General features: G+C 43.3%; 1 protein-coding gene across 8 annotated transcripts in view; it reads left to right on the top strand.

Moving 5' to 3' along the window:
• Window positions 1-16660, top strand: part of arid1b (AT-rich interactive domain 1B) — a 557854-nt gene that overhangs the window by 57729 nt on the left and 483465 nt on the right. The window lies entirely within an intron of this gene.

Here is a 16660-nt window from a genome sequence, read left to right as displayed (position 1 = left end):
AGAAAAGTTGAAACTAGTTCAGATCCCTGCAGTTCCTGCATAACTCTTTTGGGAAACTTAGAATTAATTTTCCTATTGAACAGGCTAATTAGTCATGGAAGTGGAAAATGTTTCTTGGTTTTGGCATTTGTAGATTCTCTAAAGTAGCTTGTGAGATTGAAGTATGCTGTATTCTGCAGAGAATAACTAATATACAATGATAATCTGATCAAGAGATACAGTTGGCTTAAGTGTCATATGAAGCTCGTATAGTTTATAATACTCATTTAATATTGCAGTGAAAAACTGTTACTGTGAAACTATTCCCATGTATCCATCACTTATAAATCAGCTATACAGAGTTTATAATGAGCGAGGAGGCAGAATGCATTTTTTCTCTTTTGAAAGATATCAACCAATATGGATTGTATGTATCTAAATCAGAAAAGACTCTTAAGTGCAAACAATGAAGGGGCACAGAAATGAAGCTTGTTTTTGAGTAATATTCGTGCAAAAGGATGAATATATTGCAACAAAACTACTCAATTTCTTGTGCATTAAATTGCCCTTATGATCAGAAAATATTTCCATTTACATAGAATTGTAGAATAGAAATCATAGAAACCCTGCAGTGCAGAAGGAGACCATTTGGCTCATTAAGTCTACACTGATAACAATCCCACCCAGGCCCTATTCCTGCTTAGTTACCCTGCTAATCTCTCTAACCTATCACATCCCAGGACACTGAGTTAATTTAGCATGTTCAATTACCCTAAGCTGCACATCTTTGGAGTGTGGGAGGAAACCGGAGCACCCAGAGGAAACCAATGCAAACTCCACACAGAGTGACCCAAGCCAGGAATTGAACCTGTGTCCATGGAGCTGTGACGCAGCAGTGCTAACCACTGTGCCACCATGCAGCTCATCATAATAGTTTTAATTGAAGGATAAAATATCTGAAGAATCTTCATTAGGTTATGAAGGTAGGGATGAATTATTTGATAGCGCATCTAGCTTCATAAGTGATCTAACTGAACTTGAATCTAAAATTATGAATACCTCAAGTGGATAAGGGCTGGGAAGGTCTTAACCTTGCTGAAGTTAGGTGCTGTCTTGTACCTTGTGTACTTCATGTGTGAACTCGGAGTGAATGCTGCCAGGCAACCTGACTTTGGGGTTACTTATCACAGCTGAACTTGAGCACTTTCAACAGGTAATGTTCAAAATCTGGAAACTTTTTAAAAACAGCTTGTGTAATTTTTACCTAAGAACAATAATGATATTTTCTACAGTTAGTTCCTGTGATTCAAATCACTGAATTTTATTTGATTCCCCCTGGCAAGTAAGCCTCAGCTACATATTGATTTTACTAATGTGACCATTACAGAGACAGGATACTGAGCAGTTGGTAGTTATTAAGATTGCAGGGCATTCTAACACATTGCCAGAATTTATAATTTTAAATGTTTTTATATCATATCTTCCAATCTCAACTTTTGCATTTCTGTTCCATATCAAGTCGTCATAAAGGTGATCAAAATTTTTTGTGTCCTGGTTATGTTTCAAACTTTGAATGTGAATCTTGAACTGATTCAGTTGTACGTTATTTGTATCTTCAATACAGTAACTTTCCATTCCATTATTGAAAAATTGAAGCAGTTTGACTTTATGGTTTCCATCAATAATCCTAATTTGAGGAAAATAAACTTTTTAATTAGTAATAGAATCATGTCTATTATGTGGGTGTGAATGGATCACAAACTGTAGTCCATGTTATTGGCGGCTCTAATGATAAATGAATGAAGCTAGCAATATCCATGTTACCACATCTCAACTAAAGGAGATTGGAGACTGATTTTCTTCAAAGTTCCAAGTAGTGGTTATTTTAGGAAGTATTTTGCATAATGTATATTTTCCTGTTTCTAATTTCCCCTGATTTAACATTGCTCCAGTCTCCTTGTTTAAATGTGGTGATGTTTATTCTAGTATAATACATTTTCTAGTGTGTCACTGCATTTGAGAAATTGTTAATTGGTGCAAGATTTTTTGTTCTGGTGTCAAATTTTGTGAAACATTAATACTATGCATATGGAGTGTTTAGGAATACAAGATCCAAACACCTTGTTAATGCTAATTGTTTTGGCTAATTCTGTCACTTGTTGCTGTTAATTTATTTACTTATCTAATCTAACTTGAGATATTGTTGAGAAAAATCTGGGTTAGTAGTGATTGTTTGGTTCCTTTGCACATTTAGATTTGAAAACAAACTTCAAATTCTTAAATTTGACAGTCCAGTGTGGCAGAAAAAAGAACCTTCCAAGGCTAAACATAATAATTGATTCCAGCTTGCCAGTTTTGATGTACTTAGTAAAATATAAGAATTGCCGTCTATTAAAATATGACGGTGCTGTCGTGTGTCACGCTTCCTGTTGTCTCTCAAGTTCCATATATTTGCCGTGTTCTGGAATTGGCTGCTTTCAGAAAATTTCACAAATTATGAGGATCAATGATTTCACTTAATAGCATAAATATTATTTTAAAAAGTGACACGTTTAACTTGTGAACGTGAACAGTAGGAATAAAAGCAAAAATGTATTTTTAAAAAACTTTATTGACTATAACTAATGTGTATTGTGGATGGTGTCTTTATAATTCTCTCTAGGTTAAGGTTATATAATACGTTTGCATACGTATATTTGAGCTCTAACTGACTTTTTATCAGTGTGAATTATAGTAACTGTTTTGAATTACATCAATTGAAATGTCATGTTCTCACCAGTGTTTGTTGGTGAATTAAGAATAGTTAGCAAACAACATAATGGAGAGAAAATTCACTTGTTAGCTGAAGTGTTGCATGTTAATTGTTTATCAATCGTCTTTAATTGTTTGCAGATTGTGGTTATTATTTGGGGTTTCACTTGAGGATTTACAAAGAGAATCTTACTGAAACTGTTTTGTGATTGGGTTAGGTGGTGTCTGCTTGTAATATTTTACTCTAAATAAATGCTAGACGATAAATATTGGCTCCAGTTGTATCCTTCGTAGCTGGTTTTCTAAGCATGGTAGTAGAGAATGGTTGCTTAAAATTAAAAGTTTAAAAAAATCGCAGAAAGATGACTATAATCTTGGACGCATTGTAAACATTGACAGAAAATGAGTGTAAATTATGGAGTGTGGTAAGCCTTCAATGTTCTTAGAGTCTGGACTAAATAATTAGTGGAAGAATGAAGTGGATATGTGGAAATGGGTTACATAAGAACATAAGAAATAGGAGCAAGAGTAGGCCATCTAGCCCTTCGAGCCTGCCCCGCCATTCAATAAGATCACGGCTGATCTGAAGTGGATCAGTTCCGCTTTCCCACTTTCTCCCCATAACCCTTAATTCCCTTGTCTGTCAAAAACCTATCTACCCGTGACTTAAATATATTTAGCGAGGTAGCCTCCACCACTTCAACGGGCAGAGAATGCCAGAGATTCACCAACCTTTGAGTGAAGAAGTTCCCCCTCAACTCTGCTCTAAACTGTCCCCCCCTTGAGGCTGTGCCCTCTAGTCCTGCTGTCCTTTCTTAGCAGGAAGAATCTCTCTACCTCTACCCTATCCATCCCCTTCGTTATCTTATACGTCTCTATAAGATCCCCCCTCATCCTTCTAAACTCCAACGAGTACAGACCCAGTCTATTTAATCTCTCTTCATAGTCCAACCCCCTCATCTCCGGTATCAGCCTAGTGAACCTCTGCACTCCCTCCAAGGCCAAAATATCCTTGCGCAAGTGCGGCAACCAAAACTGCACACAGTGCTCCAGCTGTGGCCTCACCAGTGCCCTGTACAGTTGCAGCAAGACCTCCCTGCTTTTATATTCTATCCCCCTCGCTATAAAGGCCAGCATCCCATTCGCCTTCCTGACCACCTGCTGCACCTGCAGGCTGGGTTTTTGCGACTCATGCACAAGGACTCCCAGGTCCCTCTGCACCGTAGCATGCTGCAGCTTTTTGCCATGTAAGTAGTAGTCCTTCCTACCATTATTCCTACCAAAGTGGATAACCTCACACTTGCCAACATTGTATTCCATCTGCCAGGTCCTCGCTCACTCGCTCAGCCTATCTAGATCCCTCTGCAGACTTTCCACACCCTCCGCACAATTTGCCGTTCCACCAGTCTTTGTGTCATCAGCAAATTTCGACACCTTACACTCGGTTCCCTCCTCCAGATCATCTATATAAATGGTAAATAGCTGAGGCCCCAGCACCGATCCCTGGGGCACTCCACTAGTCACCAACCGCCAATCTAAATAGCACCCATTGACGCCCACTCTCTGCCTCCTATTTGACAGCCAATCCCCTATCCATGCTAACACCCTACCCTCAACTCCATGCCCCCTAACCTTCTGTAACCAGCTCTTGTGCAGCACCTTATCAAACGCCTTCTGAAAATTGAGAAACACCACATCCACCGGTTCCCCTCTATCCACCGCCCTAGACACATCCTCATAGAATTCCAATAAGTTTGTCAGACACGACTTTCCCTTAACGAAACCGTGCTGCGTCTGCTCTATCAAACAATTCTTCTCAAGATGCCTCGCTATTTTCTCCTTGATTACGGATTCGAGCATTTTTCCTACAATAGACGTTAAACTAACCGGCCTATAATTCCCTGCCTTTTGCCTGCTACCCTTTTTAAACAGCGGCGTAACATTAGCCGTTTTCCAATCTTCCGGCACTTCTCCGGAATCCAGCGAGGTTTGGAAAATAATCATCAAGGCATCCACTATCACCTCCGCCATTTCCTTCAGAACCCTCGGATGCATTCCATCCGGTCCTGGGGACTTGTCCACCATCAGTCCCTCTAGTCTGTCGAGCACTGCCTCTCTAGTAACAATGATCTCATTCAGGCCCTCCACTCCTACCATCTTTCCATCGTTAACACCCGGCAAACTATTCACGTCCTCCTCCTCCGTGAAGACCGAAGCAAAAAAGTTATTCAAGGCCTCAGCCATTTCCTCATCCCCCACCACTAAATCCCTCCTCCCATCCTCTACGGGTCCAACATTCACCCTAGCCAGCCTTCTCCTTTTCATATATTTATAAAAACTCTTACTATCCTTTTTTATATTTAGCGCTAGCCCAGCTTCATAGTTTATCCCTCCTTTCTTTATCAACTTCTTTGTCATTCTTTGTTGATATTTAAACCTCTCCCAATCCTCTTCTCGCCCACTACTCTCAGCCACTTCTAAACGCATCAGCTTTTAATTTAATACTCTCCTTTACCTCCTTTGTTATCCACGACTGATTATCTCTCCTCCTACGATCCTTTTTAACCATTGGAATAAATTTCTGCTGAGCACCAAGAAAAATCTCCTTAAAGATCCTCCACTGCTCCTCAGCAGACCTACCTTCAATCTGCTCCCCCAATCAACATTCGCCAATTCCTCTCTCATCTTATTGTACTCCCCTTTGTCCAAACAAAGGACACAGGTCCGGGATCCCACTTTCTTCTCCTCCATCTGCATCAGAACCTCCACCATACAATGATCACTCTTCCCAAGAGGATCCTTCACCACAACGGCCCTAATTCTGCCTGCCTCATTACATAACACCAGATCTAAGATAGCTCTCTCTCTCATCGGCTCCAACACACACTGTTCAAGGAAACTATCCCAGCAGCATTCCAAGAATTCTTCCTCAAGCCCACCGTGTCCAACGTGGGTCAACCAATCAATATGTAGATTGAAATCCCCCATAATTATCTCCGTTCCATTCCTGCACGCTGCATTTATTTGCGCGTTTATAGCCCGCCCCACCTCCAGGTCATTATTTGGGGGCCTATAGACGACACCCACCAGCGTCTTCCTCCCCTTGCTGTTCCTAATCTCCACCCACAACGATTCCACATTCTGCTCTTTGGCGCCTATATCTTCCCTTACTACTACCCTGATACTATCCTTACTCAGCAGAGCTACGCCGCCGCCCCCCCGTCTATCCTTCCTAAACACTTGATACTCCTGGACATTCAGCTCCCAGTCCCTGCCACCTTGCAACCACGTCTCTGTAATGGCCGCCAGATCATATCCATTTGTGCTGATCTGCACCACCAGCTCATTCACTTTGCACGAAGCATTTGGAACATTCAGATAAAGTGTCTTCATCAAGAGGTTCAGTTGCAGGATATAGTTATTACGAGAGAGGAAGTGCTAGGGCTTTTAGGTAGCGTAAGGACGGATAAAGCTCCGGGGCCTGATGGTATTTATCCCAGGCTGCTTAGGGAGGCGAAAGATGAAATTGCTGGGCCTCTGGCGCACATCTTTGTCTCTTCTTTGGACACAGGTGAGGTCCCAGAAGACTGGAGGGTAGCAAATGTGGTCCCGTTGTTCAAAAAAGGTAGTAGGGATAACCCTGGGAATTATAGGCCGGTGAGTTTGACGTCGGTGGTAGGGAAGTTAATGGAAAAAATACTTAGGGGTAGGATGTATGAGCATTTGGAGCGTTGCGATCTGATTAGGGATACGCAACATGGCTTTGTTAGAGGGAGGTCTTGCCTTACGAATCTGGTGGAATTCTTTGAGGAGGTGACAAAAACGGTTGACGATGGGAGAGCCGTTGATGTCATCTACATGGATTTCAGTAAGGCGTTTGACAAAGTCCCTCACGGTAGGCTGGTAGAAAAGGTTAAGGCGCATGGGATACGAGGCCAGGTAGTTAGGTGGATTGAGAACTGGTTGGGAAATAGGAGACAGAGGGTAGTTGTGGAGGGTACCTTGTCGGGCTGGAGGCCAGTGACCAGTGGTGTGCCGCAGGGCTCGGTACTGGGACCTCTCCTCTTTGTAGTCTACATAAATGACTTAGAAGAGGGAGTAGGTGGTGTGATCAGCAAGTTTGCTGATGACACCAAGATGGCAGGGTTGGCGGGTACAGAACTGGATTGTCAGGTGATACAACAGGATATAGATAGGTTGGTGCAGTGGGCAGATAGGTGGCAGATGGCATTTAATCCTGACAAATGCGAGGTGATGCATTTTGGAAGGAATAATGCAGAGAGGAGTTATGTGATAAAAGGTAGGCCGATTAGGAGTATAGACGTACAGAGAGACCTGGGAGTGCAGGTCCACAAATCCATGAAGGTTGTGTCACAAGTGGAGAACGTTGTTAGGAAGGCTTATGGGATGTTAGCCTTTATAGGAAGGGGCTTAGAGTATAAAAGCTGCCGTCTAATGCTTCAGTTATACAGAACGTTGGTTAGACCGCATTTGGAGTACTGCGTCCAGTTCTGGTCACCTTATTACCGGAAGGACGTGGAGTCTCTGGAAAGGGTGCAGAGGAGGTTTACCAGGATGTTGCCTGGCATGGGGGGACTGGGTTACGAGGAGAGACTGAAGAGACTGGGGCTATTCTCCTTGGAAAGAAGGAGATTGAGAGGGGACATGATAGAGGTATATAAGATACTGAAGGGAATAGATAGAGTTAATAGTGAGAGACTGCTCCCTAGACTGGGTACGAACACAAGAGGTCATCAATTAAGGGTGAGGGGGGGGAGGTATAATTTGGAGGTAAGAGGAAGGTTCTTTACACAGAGAGTTGTGGGGGTCTGGAATGCGCTACCGAGTAGGGTGGTGGAGGCAGGCACGTTGGACTCGTTTAAGATGCAGTTAGATAGGCATATGAGTGAAACGGGAATGGAGGGATATGGTAGGGGCTATTAAATAGGGTAAACCTCGGGAGACACCGGAAGGGCAGGCTGTATAACTAATATGTTTTGTCTTTATTCCACAGGTGGAGGTCCACCTCGTGTCAAGCGAGGGGCATGCACATGGCGGGTTGTGCGTGGGCTGCTCTTGGAAGTCCAGGAGTGGCCTAGTACTTCATGTCGGTGTGTGTGCTTGATCCTGGACCGATAGACGGGCTCCACAACAGCTCAGTGACTAGCACTGCTAGCTGTGCAGATACATGGATTTGGGCCTGTGTCTGTGGGAGTTTGCGCATTCTCCCTGTGGTTGCGTGGGTTTCCTCCGGGCGCTCCGGTTTCCTCCCACACCCCAAAGATGTGCTCTTAGGCTAATTGGTTTCCACCAAATTGACACTATTTCTTCCCTGAATCTGACTGAGTAGGGTCCCATTCGTAGACATGCAGGGTAGAATAGGTGTAGGGCGATGCGGCGGCGCGGGCTCGTTGGGCCGAAGGGCCTGTTTCCCGTGCTGGGTTGTTCTTTGTTCTTTGTTCTTTGTATCCCAGCCTTCACCTGGACCCTATTTGAACGAACGCTACCAACCTTACTCCTGCCCCCTACTCCCTTTATTATTGGGACATCCTTGGCCTCTTCCCGTACCTGTACCCTCTCCTTTACTTTAGACCCTGTAATTTCACCTATCCTCGCAACCCCCCGCCCCCATTAGTTTAAAGCCCTGTCTACAGTCCTATTTACACGATTCACCAGGACTCCGGTCCCAGTATGGTTCAGACCAATACCGTCCCACCTACCCCAATACTGGTGCCAATGCCCCATAAATTCAAACCCATTCCTCCCACACCAATCCCTGAGCCACCCATTCACCTCTTTAATCCTATCTACCCTACGCCCACCTGCACGCGGTTCAGGCAATAATCCAGAGTTAAGCACCTTGTCGGTTCTGCTTTTTAATCCCATTCCCAGCTTTTCATACTCCCTCTCCAGATCCTCAGTTCGCATTTTGCCTGTGTCGTTGGCACCCACATGCACCACAACGACCGGATTCTCACCCTCCCACTCCAGGTTCCTCTGCAGCCCAGATGCGACATCCTGGACCCGAGCACCAGGCAGACAACACACCCTTCTGTGCACTTTGTCATTGTGACAAAGGACAGTGTCAATACCCTTAACCACACAATCCCCAATTACCACTACGTTCCTTTTCACCTTCTCTTTGTCAATGCATCTTTGTCAATGTCTGCATCACTGTACCGTGTGCAGCTTGCTCACCTACCTCACAGCCCTCGTTCTTGTCCACACTGGAAGCAAGAACCTCAAACCTGTTATGCAGATTGAGAGGCTGAGGCATTCGCTCCCCACCCTCCTCCCTCCGCTCCCCACCCTCCTTAGTTTTTTTTTGGTAAAGCATCCAGGAATGTTTGGATTTGGATAATGGACAAGTTTTATTGTTGTGGTTTAGGATCTTTTTGTATGCTTTAATTGGAATATCTTAATTAACCGATGAAATAAAACTCAACACCACTTAAAATTCAAAAGAACATAAGAAATTCAAGGAAATGGTGATTACTGTATAGCCATTTGAGCCTACTCTGTCATTCTGTACAATCACAGCTGCTTTTGCCTCCCCTCTCTCACTTGCTCACAAATCTGAGAGATCAGATATCTACATTCAATGATGGAACATTCTTAATCCACTGGTAGAGAATTCCAAAGATTCACTACTTTCTGCATGAAGAGATTTAAGGACAGCTCACTAGTTAGCTCTGCAGTCTCCCAGTGCCAGGGACCTAGGTTCCATTCTGGCCTTGAGTGTCAATGTGAGTTTGCATGTTCACTCTGTGTCTGCGTGGGTTTCCTCTGGGTGGTCGGGTTTCCTCCCGCAGTCCCAAGATATCCAAGTTAGTGGGATTAGTGGGGTAAATGCATGGTGTTAAGGAAATAAGGTGGGGGTGGGCCTGGGTAAGATGCTCTGTCAGAGAGTTTGTGTAGACTTGATGGGCCGTATGTCTTCCTTCTGCCCTGTAGGGGTTCTGTGATTTCTCAATCTCAGCCCTAAGCAGGCTACCCCTTCTCTTGGTCTTCATATTCTAGATTCCTTACCCAGGGAAAATAACAGCTCTGTCACTGCCCTGTCAGAGTATGGTACACTATCTTTTTCGTCCCATTGGAAAGTTCATGGCAGACACTGATGGCTACCGTGAAGAAAACTGATCAAAAAAATAAGATTCCTCCGCTCAGCAGCCCCCTCTTGTTCCTGACCCTTAGAGTGAGCCAGCCCAGGGGGGTTGGATGTCTCTTGCACCCCATTATCAATGGCACCCTCCCTCTCCCTGATGAGCCTCAGTGTCTGAAGCTCAGAGGCCAGCTCATCTACTTTGAGCTGGAGCTCCTCCAGCAACCAGCACTTACTGCAGACATGGTCACTGGGAAGGACCCTGGGGTCCACCAGCTCCCACATCATACAGAAACAGCACGTTACATGCCCCTCCATTATTCCCTTTAGTACTACTGAACACAGTTAACAAGTCAAACTTACCTGGCCCTTTTGTCTCAAGCCCTTTGATCCTAAGCCCTTACAGCTCACTCATCTTCCCTCTCACTCCGCTGCCCGCTGTTTACAGCAGGTCTCCTTTTAAACCTAGCGCGGTTTTAAAAAAAACCTTACCCGCAAATCCCCGCGACCCACTTCCTTTGTAGTTTTAAAGCAGTAAATGCTAAAAAGCCCGCGAAAATGATTTTAAAAGGTAATCGCTTACCTTACTCAGTGCTCCTTCACTCCACCCGCTCCAGTGAACAGACTTTGCAGACTTTCATGCATTCCCTGGCAAGATCAGGGAACACAGTAAAAAGTCTGACAACACCAGGTTTTAGTCCAACCGATTTATTTGATAATACTCACAAGCTTTCGAGGGGACTGCCTCTTCGTCAGGTGAATGGAGAGTTCTGGCCTCAGACAGAGCGTATAAAGCACAGACGGTTTACAGATTACTGATTAAAATGCGAATCTTTACACCTAACCTGCTGTTCAAGACCTGAAGTGGCTGACAATGTGAGTGGAAGGAGCACTGATCACAGGTTACAGAGATGTGTATTGTCTCCAGGCAGCACAGTAAGTGAGGTTTTGCAAACCCAGGCAAGTCACGGGGGTTACAGATAGTGCGACATGAACCCAAGATCCCTGTTGAGACCGTCCTCATGTGTGCAGAACTTGGCTATCAGTCTCTGTTCAGCGACTCTGTGCTGTCGTGTGTCGTGAAGGCTGCCTTGGAGAATGCTTACCGGAAGGTCAGAGGCTGAATGCCCGTGACCACTGAAGTGTTCGCCAACAGGAAGGGAACAGTCTTGCCTGGTGATTGTCGAGCGATGTTCATTCATCCGTTGTCGTAGCGTCTGCATGGTCTCCCCAATGTACCATGCTTCGGGACATCCTTTCTTGCAACGTATCAGGTAGACAATTCAGGTCTTGAACAGCAGGTTAGGTGTAAGGATTCGCATTTTAATCAGTAATCTCTAAACTGTCTGTGCTTTATATGCTCTGTCTGAGGCCAGAACTCTCCATTCACCTGACGAAGAGACAGTCCCCTCGAAAGCTTGTGAGTATTATCAAATAAATCGGTTGGACGAAAATCTGGTGTTGTCAGACTTTTTACTGTGTTTACGCCAGTCCAACGCCGGCATTCCCACATCAAGATCGGGGAATGCATGAATCCTAGTGACCAGCTTAGGTGACTTGGTTAAAAATGTAAGAACTAGGACAAGAGTAGGTCATCTGGCCCCTCAGGCTTGCTCACCATTCAGTAAGATCATGTTGATCTTTTTGTGGACTCAGCTCCTTATCACCTGCTCACCATAATCCTTAATTCCTTTACTGTTCAAAAATCTATTTATCTTTACCTCGTTGAATGTACCTCGTTGAAAGGCAGCCTCAACTGCTTCACTGGGCAGGGAATTCCACAGATTCACTATCCTTTGGGTGAAGAAGTTCCTTTTCAACTCAATCCTAAATCTGCTCCCCCTTATTTTGAGACCATGCCCCCCAGTTCGAGTTTCACCTACTAATGGAAACAACCTTCCTGCTTCCATCTTATCTATTCTATTATATGCTTCTGTAAGATCCCCGCTCACTCTTAATTCCAAGAGTATACTCACAGCAATTTACTCAGTCAATCCTCGTAATCCTCTCAAATCCAGAATCAACCTAGTGAATCTCCTCCAGTGCCAGCATATCTTTTCTCAAATAAGAAGACCAATACTGTCCACAATAATCCAGGTGTGACCATACCAGCATCTTGTATAACTGCAACATAACCTCCCGGCTTTTAAATGCCATCCCTCTAGCAATAAAGAACAAAATTCCATTTGCCGCCTTAATTACCTGCTGCACCTGCACACCAACTTTTTGTGATTCATGCACAAGGACACCCAGGTCCCTCTGCATAGCAGCGTGCTGCAATTGTTTACAATTTAAATTATCGTCCATTTTGCTGTTGTTCTTACCAAAATGGATGACCTCACATTTACCAACATTGTATTCTATCTGCCAGACTCTTGCCCATTCACTTCAACTATCTATATCGCTTTGCAGACTTTGTGTCCTTTGTACACTTTGTCCTGCTGCTCATCTTAGATGTGGTGTTTTTAGATTTCCAGAAGGCATGTGATAAGGTGCCTCACAAAAGGTTGCTACATAAGATTAAGGTACACGGTGTTGGGGGTAAACTGTTAGCATGGATTGAGGATTGGATATCTAACAGAAAGCAGAGAGTTGGAATAAATGGGTGCTTTTCCGGTTGGCAGTTGGTGACTAGCGGTGTGCCGCAGGGATCGGTGCTGGGGCCTCAACTGTTTACCACATACATAGACGATCTAGAGGAGGAGACTGAGTGTAGGGTAACAAAGTTTGCGGATGACACAAAGATGAGTGGGAAAGCAAATTGCATGGAGGACGTGGAAAATCTGCAGAGATTTGGATAGACTAAGTGAGTGGGCAAGAATCTGGCAGATGGAGTATAACGTTGGCAAGTGTGAGGTTATCCACTTTGGAAGGAATACTAGTAAAATAGACTGTTATTTAAATAGTGAAAAATTATAACATGCTATTGTGCAGAGGGACCTGGGAGCCTTTGTGCATGAATCACAAAAACTCAGTTTGCAGGTGCAGCAGGTGATCAAGGAGGCAAATGGAATATTGGCCTTTATCGTGAGAAGGATGGAGTATAAAAGCAGGGAGGTCTTGCTGCAATTGTACAAGGTAGTGCTGAGGCCGCACCTAGAGTACTGTGTGCAATTTTGGTCCCCTTATTTGCAAAAGGAAATATTAGCTTTGAGAAGTGCAGAGAAGGTTCACCAGGTTCATTCTGGAGTCGAGGGGGTTAGCTTATGAGGAGAGAATGAGTAGACTGGGCCTGTACTCGTTGGAGTTTAGAAGGCTGAGGGGAGATCTTATAGAGACATATAAGATAATGAAGGGGCTAGACAGGGTAGAAGCAGAGAGATTATTTCCACTTAGAATGGAAACAAGAACTAGAGGGCACAGCCTCAAAATGAAGGGGAGTCAATTTAGAAAACAGAACATAGAAAAACTACAGCACAAACAGGCCCTTTGGCCCACAAGTTGCGCCGATCGTATCCCTACCTACCAGGCTTACCTATAACTCTCAATCCTATTAAGTTCCATGTACTCATCCAGAAGTCTCTTAAAGATCTCTTAAAGAATTTGCCTCCACCACCACTGAAGGCAGCCGATTCCATTCACCCACTACCCTCTGAGTGAAAAACTTACCCTGACATCTCCTCTGTATCTACCCCCCAGCACCTTAAACCTGTGTCCTTTTGTAGCAACCATTTCAGCCTTGGGAAAAAGCCTCTAGGAATCCAACTGATTTATACCTCTCAACATCTTATACACCTCTATCAGGTTATCTCTCATCCTTCTTCGTCTCTCCAAGGAGAAAAGACCGAGCTCCCTCAGCCTATCCTCATAAGGCATGCCACCCAATCCAGGCAACATCCTTGTAAATCTCCTCTGCACCCTTTCAATAGCTTCCACGTCTCTCCTGTAATGAGGTGACCAGAACTGAGCACTCCAAGTGGGGTCTGACGAAGGTCTTATAAAGCTGCAGCATTATCTCCCGATTCCTAAACTCAATCCCTCGATTGATGAAGGCCAGTACACCATACACCACCTTAACCACATCCTCTACCTGCGAGGCCAATTTAAGAGTCCTATGGACCTGGACCCCAGAAGTTAAGCTAACCTTTTGTCTACCCTTTTTTAAGAGTGGCATCATGTTTTACTGTTTTCTGATCTGCCGGAACTGCCCCAGGATCCAGTGATTTTTGGTAAATTACAACGGTAACCATTTCTAGGTCTTCACTTGCCATAGCTGACGCAAAATACCTGTTCAATGCCTCAGCCATTTTCTCATTTTCCTTTATTAAATCCCCCTCCTCATCCTCTAAAGGACCAATGTTTACCTTAGCCACTCTTTTTCGTTCTTTATATTTGTAAAAATTTTTGCTATCTGTTCTTATATTCTGAGCTAGTTTACTCTCAATCTATCTTACATTTCTTCATAGCTTTTTTTTGTGGCTTTCTGTTAAACTTCAAAGATTTGCCAATCCTGTAGTTTTCCACTAACCTTTGCCACTTTATATGCATTTTCTTTCAACTTGATACTCTCCTTTATTTCCTTAGATATCCATGGCCGATTTATCCTTTTTTTTTACAGTCCTTCCTTATCACTGGTATATACTTTTGCTGAACATTCTGGAAAATCGCTTTGAAAGTCCTCCACTGTTGCTCAATTGTCCCACTATAAAGTTTTTGCTCCCAGTTTATCTTAGCCAACTTCTCCCTCAGCCCATTGTAGTCTCCTTTGTTTAAGCACAGGACACTGGTATTGCTTTTTACCTTTTCACGCTCCATCTGTATTTCATATTCAACCATACTATGATCACTCTTTCCGAGAGGATCCCTGACTGTGAGATCATTAATTATTCATGCCTCATTACACAGGACCAGATCTAGGATAGCTTGCTCCCTTGTAGGTTCCATTACATATTGTTCAAGGAAATTATCATGGATACATTCCATGAACTCAAGGTTACCTTGGCTGACCAAGTTTGACCAATCAACATGTAGATTAAAATCCCCCATGATAATTGTCGTATCATTCTTACATGCATCACTTATTTCTTTGATTATTGTTCACCCCACTGTGAAATTATTTGGCGGCCTATAGACTACGCCTGTCGGTGACTTTTTTCGTTACTATTTCTAATTTCCATCCAAATGGATTCAACTTTTATCTCCATAGAACCTATATCATTTCTCACTAATATCAGAGTTACACCACCTCTTTTACCTTCCTGTCCTTTCTTCTGAATAATCTGATACCCCTGGATATTTAACTCCCAGTCGTGACCACCCTACAGCCATGTCGCTGCAGTGGCCACTAAATCGTACTCAGTTTACAATGATTTGTGCCAGCAACTTATTTATTGTTTCGAAAGCTATGAGCATTTAGGTAGTGTGTCCTTATGCTAGTTTTATACCTTTTTGAATCCTAACATCTCCAGAATTTTCCTTTTAACTTTTTTCATAATTTTTCATGTAGTTGAAACCACCTCTCCACATGCTAATCTGCTGTTTTGCTTCCCATAACCATTATACTTCCTGTAGTTTTACCCTGTGAAAAGTTAAAAGGATTGGTAGGAGGGGACAGGATGTTTTACTGGGAAGGTGGAGCAAGTTATCCACACCTGTAAACAGTGCCAAGAGTGAGTGTCTGTCCTGAAGGTGGATAGACTCTTAGTCTTCAAGTTTCTCAGATGTTAGAAATGTTAGATTTTATAAATGTTATACTTGTCGACTTAATTCCAAGGTAGAATAGATTTGGGAATTGAGGCTTACTAATCAGCATTTCTACCTGGATGCCAGGTCCATGTGACTCGTATTGCCATGGAGAAGGACTTTGATTGGGGAAGAGTCCATAGCAAGCCATTATAGGATTGGGTTATAAGCTTTGATAAAAAATATTCCTGAACAGCACAGACTGAGTCAGTCTGATAAGAAATTGGAGGAGGAGAGAGGAAACAATTCTGTTATTCACCACACAAAATGCACACACCTTATCTCTGATTGAAGAGGAAAAGGTTGTGAGGGGTTAAACAAAGTTAAGATTTGCCTAGCTTTGACTAAAGGCAGGGATCTCCAGGGCAATCCATACTGCAAAGGTCAGCTCATGGATTATAAGTTATCCAGCTGGAAGAAGAAAAAGGAACTATTCACTTAAGGGACAGAGTAAAATATGATTGTGGAAGGAGTTTTTCAATCATTTCAAGTGTTAATGGTGGATATTTTCTGTAGTTTAGATTATAAGTTACTTCTTCTAGTATTTAGTCAATGTTGTTTTTCATTTGTGGGTTGCAGTAGAAGTCACAGAATTTGAAATATTGCTGCAAAGAGATGATTGTAACAAGACTTTGATAGATTTCAGAAATCAGAAGATTACTCGTTGGAGGAATATATCCGGAACTTTAACAGACTATATACTAGATTGAGGAAACTTGATTTTAGAGATTCTTGATTCAGTGCTAGCATTAAATTTCTGGATTATGCTAAGGTGTCGCAAAGAACAGGCTCCTGGTTCTAACTGATGATTCTCAGAGAAAAACTCCGTGTTGGATCAGATGTTTGCTGCCTTGAAAATAACTTGGGGAAATGTTCATTTCCTGCAACCTTGGTAGAACAAATGGAACATACTGTGATGACCCAAAGACCCGAGGACTCAATGACTTCCAGATTTTGAGATGGTCTGAGCATGGGCACAGGTGTCAATATTATGGAAGGGTAACAAATAGATGGAGGACAAGAGCACCTTCAGCAGAAGACAGAATTGGGGTAGTGATAATATGTGACTGAAGTCCAAGAATGTCCAAGAAACAATTGATAGATGCTTAAGATGTGACTCAGAGTGTCATGTGGGAGATGAGACCT

Source organism: Carcharhinus amblyrhynchos, chromosome 12 (assembly GCF_965287045.1).
Source record: "Carcharhinus amblyrhynchos chromosome 12, sCarAmb.v2.hapA, whole genome shotgun sequence".
NCBI classification, from domain to species: Eukaryota; Metazoa; Chordata; class Chondrichthyes; order Carcharhiniformes; family Carcharhinidae; genus Carcharhinus; species Carcharhinus amblyrhynchos.
This window is presented reverse-complemented; position numbering and strand designations above follow the sequence as displayed.